Raw genomic sequence first — 9,472 nt, forward strand, 5'->3', positions numbered from 1 at the left:
GAAATTTATGAGAATGTATATTTAAATATGGAATTAGGGGAGAGACTGACAGTCAGTCTTTGTTTATACTTGGGTGTTATTGCTGTGTGTATTAGTGTTTGTATTACTTTAGAAGGATCACGGGATGATTAGCAACCATTGAACAGTTTTACAGAAATTGTGTCTACTTTGAATAACATTAGTGAATATTTCAAAAACACAATGTTGTTTTTTATTACATTTTATTTATTGTATAATGAATTAAAGTTTTAGATATTACATTAAGCACATCAAACTGGAGGATGACCTGCATGAGAATTCATGTATTTTTTTATGTTTTATCTCAAGTCCTCTGTAAGTTAATGCATATGTCCATATGAATGTACATTAAGTACAACATCTCACTGCTTTAGTGCAGTTAAGATCTGCACACCACTATACCAGCACACCTTTAGGTGAATAAAGAGGCTAATCAGACTTTTTTTTAGTCCTACAACAAAAATCCCATGATATATTTCAATAATGATGATCTGAAAATCATATTGGTTTTTAGGGATCTTAACACTGAATTAGGTTCAGAACAAGATGCATGAGCTTGAGAAACTGCTCGTGCTTCACTAAAGACTGTAGTGGTTTGTTAAGGATATTAAAGAATAACTCAAAAGTCATTTTTAAATGAAGGTTTATAAATAGTTTGTAGTTTGTCATCCTCTCAACCCGTCAAAACCATCTGGTGGCAGTTGATTTTTCTAACACTCGATGTCAGTAGAGAGCTAACTGTCGTTTGTCACCTAATTCAACATAATGTTCATAACACATCAAGATATATGTAATTTGTATGAGGTTGGTGTAGGTTGTAAGTTTATGCATCACAACATTAAAATATGTGTTGCATAAAAAAGCAGTTAAGCCGTTTAAAATGCTGTGCTATTATTTCTGAAGCTCATTGTGGTTGATTGTAATTTTAGGCTGTGATATGTGGATATGTGTCGTGGAGATTTTTTTTTTTATTTCAGTTGGTATTGTTGAGGGTTTACTTGTAACTAGATTCTTCCTTTGCTGATGGACTTTTCCTGTGTTTGATTCAAACGTGTCTCTTTGTATTATGTTTTTTCAGTGGTTCTGACATAATTTTGAACAGCAGCGTTAGCCTTTTGCCTCCAACCTGCCAAAATTGTCTCGTGTTGCCTTTAAAACCTTTTTTTAAACTTGTTTGACAGCCAGAACTGTTTTAAACAAATAAACTGCAAAATTATTTTCCATTTTGTGACTTGTTCATAGTCCTTGTTACACAATCTGTTTACAAAAAATATGCAAATAAAGACTAATTGTTATGGAGACACTGGCCTGTTTGTGAAACTGCTCATTTTAATTTGTAAGGTTATTTAAGCTTTGTTAAGGTTTTCCTTCACAAGGTAATTTAAAAATTACATGTACTACAGATAAAACTATAGGTTATTTGATGTATAGTCTGCAGGGGTTTGAAAATAATCCAGCTGCCACACAAGGATTTTTGTCTCTCTCTACTCTCGATTTTCCCAAAGTAATAGGCCGCACGCCATGGATTGAACTGGGGCAGAAAGCTTTCCAGTAAATATAACAGGGTTGAGTATGTTAATTAAAAAAGTAACAAAGCAGCATTCTGAGAAAGTTATTAAAAAATTAGAAAAACATTATGCACAGTAGCCCAGTGATTTGTGACATATGGAACAACTAAAAATCAAAGTCATATGTTGCAAACACAGTGAGCATTTTTATATTCTGGTAATTTGCAATAATATGAATCAATCTGAAGATAGGTATGTCAAACAGAATTGTTTTTTACTGTAATAACAACATCGGTAAATATAAATATGTGTTTTCACCACTATATTTGTGTTCACTAAAATAATGTATTCAGATTAGGGTACATCCCTAACCAATGAAAAGTGTGAATATTAGGGCACAACAATGGCCATCATTTTATCACTTGGTCAAAGGCAAAGTGTAGAGTATCGTTACAAAACTGCTTTTGTCAAAAATTTTCCATGGAAAGCAACCCTTGAACCTGCTGAGACCACAGTGTTTTCCCTCCCCATCTGCAGAATTGGACAAGGTTGCGTCACAGTACTGAGCACAGCACACCGATTCCGTGTCTGTGCTGGTCATGAATCCACCCCACACGCATTGTCTACTCATTATACTACGTATGCATTTTCAGTCCAACATTTTGTCCACGCTAAGGGATTCCTCTTGGGAAGGGGGATTTGATTTTCACTATCCAGTCAATAGCAACGTATTTATCTGCCTGAATCTAGCACCGTTTTTAAGTCACGTCGGATGTGATGCCAAAATACATGTTTTTGTGACTTTGTGACCACAATGTTAGGCGATCAAAACATGTCGATTTGAAACAGCTTCGAAGGCAGCTTCTAACTTGTCTTTAACATTGCCATTGTTATTACTCCTCACTGATTCTGGCGTAGAGCATCATAACATTTGACAACGGCCTTTTGGCATTAGTCCTGCCCATGATGCTAAATGGCTATGTGGAATTTCCCCGCAGCACCTGTTGATTGTTTTTTATTTCAACCAAGTTTCGTGTTAAGATGCCAAATGACTCAGCCAGTTTGGTTGATTATTGGCGGAGGTCTTGTCTCTGTCAAAAGTTAATAATGATGACACAGATGATATGGGTTTTTTTTCTATTTAAGGATCTTGTGGGTTCATGCAAGTAAATACATGAAACCACATGACCACATAACATTAGCATGATGCTTGGGTTGTTTTTCTGATGAGATTGTGTCTTGGTGTAGATGGGTAGCTCAGAAAACATTTCTGGACATTTAATCTCTAATAAATGTAAACTATCGGCTTTTGTGTGTGTGTGTGTGTTTGTACATGCTACATAGTGAGGACCAAAAAAGTATATATGCAGCAGAATGAGGCTTTTTTGGGAAAGTGAGGACATTTTGACTGGTCCCCATTTCTTCAAAGGACTGTTCAAGGGTTAACACTCGGTTTTAGGGTTCAGGTTAGGTTGTGGTTAGGGCAGGGGTTGGAGTTGGGGTTAGGCGTTAGTTGTGATGGTTAAGGTTAGGGTAAGGGGCTAGGGAAAGCATTATGTCAATGACAGTCCACACAAAGACATACAAGCTTTTGTGTGTGTGTGTGTGTGTGAGAGAGAGAGAGAGAGAGAGAGAGAGAGTGATAGAGAGTGAGAGAGAGAGTGATAGAGAGAGAGAGAGACTGCTAATGTTTCAGGTTGGCTGCTGAAAATTTCCTGTGGAACCAGTTTTCATCCTGAACACACTGAATAATAGTCACTCCACCCTCATAATTCACATGACTGAAAAAGGCTGACTGAAATGCTTTGTTTTTCTCACCAACTATGTCACATTTAATGGGTTAACCCTGCAAGCCGCAGGGTTATTCACCCAAGCGAACACTGATGTTTGTTTCTTTCTTTTTTTCATATTTGATCATATTTACAAAATTGATATACAATGTTTTTACTCTTAAAACAACATCCATCCATCTTGAAGAAATTATCCAGACACTGTAAAGCAACATAAATGTCTGTGTGAACATATTCACCACCACATATGTATCAAACTACATAACATTTTCTTTTCATTCTATGCAGCTATAGCATAAATGAATTAATCAGTAACAGAGTAGGTAACAAAAAAGTATAAACACCAAGAAGCACTGCAAAATGATGCATTGTTAACACATGAAGAGGCGCAAAGAATGAAGTGGAATAATAGCGCTCAGCTTTCAGTACGAAATAGTTTTACATTAAATAAAAATAACAGAATTAATTTGTTTTTAATTCACCTCGGGGCACCACCCTTATAAAAAGGAAAAATGTATAACTAATTATTTCAGTCTAAATTGTAAGGGACTCAGTACAGTGACCGTCACATAATCAAGTTCTTTGTAAATGTGAAATTGATTATACCGCTAACTATACACACAACCAATATACAAATGAAATTAATGAATGATGAATAAACACAATGAATAAAACAACAAAAAAATTATGGATGAAGAAAGACTACCGTACCAAGGGAAATCATGGGAGGACATCTCTGTGAGATGTGTTAACTTGTTAATGAAAACTTAGACTCAAGCGAAGTTTTTTCACAATCAAAGGAAAATTTTAATATTTATCTGGGGGTTCCAATAACCTCTCAGCAGAGGTTGATGTGGATAAATGCACCATTGATAGAGCTGTCTGACGTTGCTCTTTGATTTTTTCCCCCAGTCTTATGTTATGAGTTATGGGTACCTGTACCTCAGACCTTTATATTGAACCACAGAGTTGGAACAGTTTAATGTGTTGTTGTGTCGTCTAAGTGTTTTCCAGAGTCTACAACATTGTTTTCACTTTCAAAGTGTCCTTTTGTGGTTCATGGTTGATTTTGGCAGAGCATAAAGTTTTGGCGTTTTACCTCTGCACCACTCTGACGCCAGGCATGTTGTCAAAACTTGCTGAAGGCACCAACAGATATTCATATGACAAACATTACTATTTTCTCACAGCGCGGTTCATCACACGCTGAAACGTGACTCACAGACGCCCAGACACACCTGCAATTAAAACCACACCCTGCCTGTCTGTTTATTGTTAACTCCTGCAGTGCTCACACACAGATACACACATACCCACACACACACCCAAACCCACACACGTAACCAAGCACACATCCTTCTGTTACTGACTTCTTTCAGATAAGGTTGTACATCAATTGGTATATTTTCAGGTAAATACTGAACAATTTGATGATGATCACACAGATCTTCAAGAAAAATATGTCAAAGTTCAACAGGTAAGAGAGAGGTGGTGAGTGATGATGCTTGAAGATGATTGTCTCTTGGAATAACAGAAACCTGATGCACAAGTTTTAAAGCTTAACTTCCAGATTTTTAAAATCAATGTTGTGATTTACTGTCTTTATGCCCCCTTATATAATGCAACTTTTGGTCATCTAAATCTAATCTCAGAACCATTTCAAAGGTTGTCATGTGCAGCAGGTCATGGGTTTAACTTAACAGCAGGGAGATTCCACAGAAAATCGAAGGGCATTAGAAGTTAAGGTTTGCATCTATCGTCAGTAGGTAAATAGACTTGATGGTATTGCCAACAAAGTATAAGAGCCTGGACTGGATCTTGATGACTATGAACCAAATACCCCAAAAGTATCTGCATTCAGGGACAGAGGCAGTTTTGAGATGTCCGATCAAGACCCACAACAAGGAAAAGTTATTTTCTGCCACTTCTTGACCAACTCATACCTATACAAGAGAGATAGCGGTTGTCCCAATATCAACCCATAACACAAATCACACCAAGTATTTTGAACCTAAATGGAGACTTGATGCTGGCCAAACAGGTACACAAGTAGTAGGCTACGTTTTTGTACTCAAGAACATCCTACTCCAGAAGATATCTTACACAATTAGTACCAAAGGAAACATAAAGAGAACTGTAACCTGTCACTGCTCTTCATTTAGGTTCCAGGACATACAGCAGACTACGCTCCACAGATGGGGTGTGGGCAGGTGGTTATGACAAAGAAAGCTTTTTTAGATCCTGAAGTCTGATGTCTACATTACGGAAGCCCTGAGCAGACGTGTTTTTTTTTTTTTTTACAAGCCGTTTTCTCGATATAACGAGATATTATCTCGTTATAACAAGATATTATCTCGTTATCTCGAGAAAACGGAGTGTGTTTTCCTGAGATATTATCTCGTTATCACGAGAAAACGAACTTTGTTTTCCCGAGATATTATTTTATTTTTTTATTTTTTTTAACTTTATTGAATGAATGTCAGAAGAAGAAGTGGCGGGTGGATGATGTGACAGCAGATGCCGTGCGGTGTTCAGCGCGGACAAATGCGTGCAGGTTCTCGCCCCTGCACGTACCAAAAAGCACCAGAGCAACAGTATAATAATCTAGTTATGATTACTGATGAATTTGGGTGATGTGTTCCTGTAATAATCATCTTACCTTGCGCATTTGTCCGCGCTGAACAGTTAAAAAAAATAAAAGTTAAAAAAAATAAAAAAATAAAAAAATAATAAAAAAATAAAATAATATCTCGGGAAAACAAAGTTCGTTTTTTCGTGATAACGAGATAATATCTCAGGAAAACACACTCCGTTTTCTCGAGATAACGAGATAATATCTTGTTATAACGAGATAATATCTCGTTATTATATATATATATATATATAAAACGAGATAATATCTCGTTATACCGAGAAAACGGCTTGTAAAAAAAAAAAAACACGTCCGCTTAGGGCTTCCGTACTACATAGCTGTTGCTATTGTTATTTTTTCTGTTGTAAATATCGTATATTTTGTAAATATATTGTGCTCGGTGTTTGACTGTCTCTGTAGTTACACTGTGTTCATTTTGTTGTCACTTCTCCAAGGACTACAAGCCCCATGATGTCTTGGTACCCAAGACTCAGTGGTTGACATAAGTGTTCTGCATTAAGGCTAATCAAGTGATGTTCCCCCAGCTTCTTATACGGCTCATTCCACTTGTTATCTGTTATGGCTTGAAGAAGATCTCTGAACATTAGCTTGCATACTCAACATGATTTTTGCAGGGATTTAAGTGTGCAGATGTGCTTTTTTCACTGTTGAAAAGTGCTCATAGTAAAACACCACACCTCCCAGTTTCAGCATCTAAATTGTAAGTGTTTGCCTTACCTCTTTCTCTTATGTGATAGCAAACTGGAAATTTTGGGGGTTTGAACTGTTGGTCAAACTCTTTCATTTTTCACAGTTTTCTGATATTTTAAAAACCAAGCAATTAATTGAGGGAAAAACTGGCACATAAATCGGAAATAAAGATAATTGTTGGTTGTGGCCCTAAATTGTACCTTAAAAGGGGTCCATGAGGAAGTTTTAAAGATTTTAACATGAAACAAGCTTGTCGTTTTCTTTGTCAAGACTTTGATGAACTGAAAAACTCAAATCAAATAGCTTTTTGACAGTAATTAGAAGCTCTGACAGTTTCACTCCAAACAGCCAGACAAACAAGACAATCAAGAAAATCACCTGCCTTAGTGTGTGATTGATCACTCACTCCTGTCCAACAACAGAATGTGGCCTTCAGCTGTCCACAGTGCTGCCGTTCAAAACAAAAATATGCCTGGAACCTGACCAAGTACTGGCTGGAGAAGATCTGAAAAGCTTGTCCTTAATTCTAATTCTGTGACACAAGGGCAAGAGTTTTGATAATTAAAACACAAACACTTAACAAATAGGTTTATAAAAACATTAATAAAATAACATTAAAAAGATACATAATATGAATAAAATGTGTTGGCATTGCTAAAAAGCATTTTTTAAAAATTCATTTTGAGAAGTGTTTTATAAGATGTCACTGATGCACTGATCTCTAGATTCTATTGTTTATACTCTCCACAAATCACAAGCACATATCCACCCACCGAGATATGCATAAACACAGCCAACCAATAAGTTTGGCAGCTGAGCAACCAGCCTGCAAGACCTGGTGGCTGCTGCACATGTTTAGACACCAGAGTTTGGGCAACAGATCACTTTTTGCCTACCCTCTTGTGAAACGGTTCTTGAAAGGGTAAGAAGACAACACCCAGTGATGCATGATTCCTCCCCAGACCTGCCATTGGTGCTGGATGCCATGTCGAAGGTTTTGCTGCTTGTGATTACCTCAGCTAAGCGAGTATGTAAACTGTATACTGACCCCATCAGTATGTCCTATTTGCTGGCTGATTAGTGGTGACCACGGTGTGTTTTCCCTCAGACTAAATACCTCCTTTCAAATCCAAAACAATTTAACAATCACTTAGCATCAGCTGCGTGTAAAAGATCACTAGTCACTTTGAGTACAGCAGTTTCGATACTGTGATGTGAACAGAAACCTAATTGAAATGTATCATAAATATTAGCTCTAAGTTGACAACCTTTTTTAAAAAAAATCGTTGATAAAAGATGGTTATTTAGATATGGCTCAAATTGTTTTATAATCCAGATGGTCAAGGGTAAATCTTTTGAGCAGTGGTTGCACGACTGCATGCTTAAGGCAGGAGGGGGGATAACACTTGAAAATCTGGCGGGCTAAATATCTGAAGGACTCAAGGGAGGCTCTAGTTTGTCAATTATGTCCTTCAAAGTGCACAGTGAAAGGGTCTCAAGTTTATTCAGTAAGGCTTGGGGGCTGCAGTATAGAGTAGTTTAATTTCGGGTACTTTGCTTGTTAAGTACAGGTATTAATCACAAAACATGGGAAGGGATGGCAGTTTAGGAGATGGATTTTACTATGGATTCAATGGTTGTAAAAGGGACCCCGGTATTATGAAGGTTTATTGTAAAGAAGTTTGTAAGAGGACCTGGCCTTTTTTAGTCTACAGAGATCCAAATGACAGCACCAGACTCTTTTTTTTAATTTAATTTTGCTTGGCTGCATATTCTCTGTATTTTTCTGAAATTGTTATTTAGCCATTGTGTGCTGCCAATGATTTTTGCAGGTGTTATAGAATTTAGTACAGATTTACATGTACTTTACATGTAAATCTGTACATACTTTTACTTGTTATATAGATGATACACACCTGTTAGGACTACGTTTAGAGAGGTGCTGCAGGTGACAAATCTAATCACTAATCACCCGAGAATCAGACATTAAGCGAGTGCAATGTTAATTCACACTTAGAAACTAAAAAAACATATCCTGACTAGAATTACTGATGTCTTTGGGCCAACTGGTGTTGTCTGCAAATCAGAAGCAGTTGAGTTGAACATAAAAAGAACATTGTTCACAAGGGGTGAGGACAGAGTTTGCTTTGGGTGTGACACCATCAGTACAGTGCATGGGATGGGCACATTTCTGCCCGTCACACATATCTACCTTTTCACAGTTTCAGAAACAACTTTCAGTGCACCTCTAGAGGTAAATGAGGTTGTAAAAGCATCCAAGGGTGTGATGATGTGAAATTTGCCAAATCTTCACAATGATGTGAACTGTTAAGTATTCTAAAAATCCAGTGTTGCATTTACGCTTGCATGTTGTATCTTGTGTAGACCTATGACACATACGTACATAAATGCATAGCTGCTGTGCTGCTAATGTAGGACAACTGTTACGTAAAACTGTTAAATTAAAAACCAGTCGGTCTATGTAACCTTGTATTCACTTTGTTTGTAATGAGTCAGAACTGTCATGAGACCAGAACTCAAGACAATTATGTATCATAATCTTCTTTGATCAAGAACAAATGAACAAAATTACTGGACAGAGAGCAACCTAAAATTTTCATCCTCTGAGTCATATGCTGTGACCTGATACATAGAGCTCTATTTTATTTAAGTTTCTGCATTATGGCTGGTAAATTTATTCACCATATAGTGCCCTTAAAAATTTTGTGTGTTGGCCTATGCACAATTGTTTTTTTTTTTGCTACAATATATCAACTATTAAATGCAAAGCATCACATTTGACTGATTAAATA

This window comes from Plectropomus leopardus, chromosome 5 (genome assembly GCF_026936395.1).
Source record: "Plectropomus leopardus strain MGB_pleo_1.0 chromosome 5, ASM2693639v1, whole genome shotgun sequence".
NCBI classification, from domain to species: domain Eukaryota; kingdom Metazoa; phylum Chordata; class Actinopteri; order Perciformes; family Serranidae; genus Plectropomus; species Plectropomus leopardus.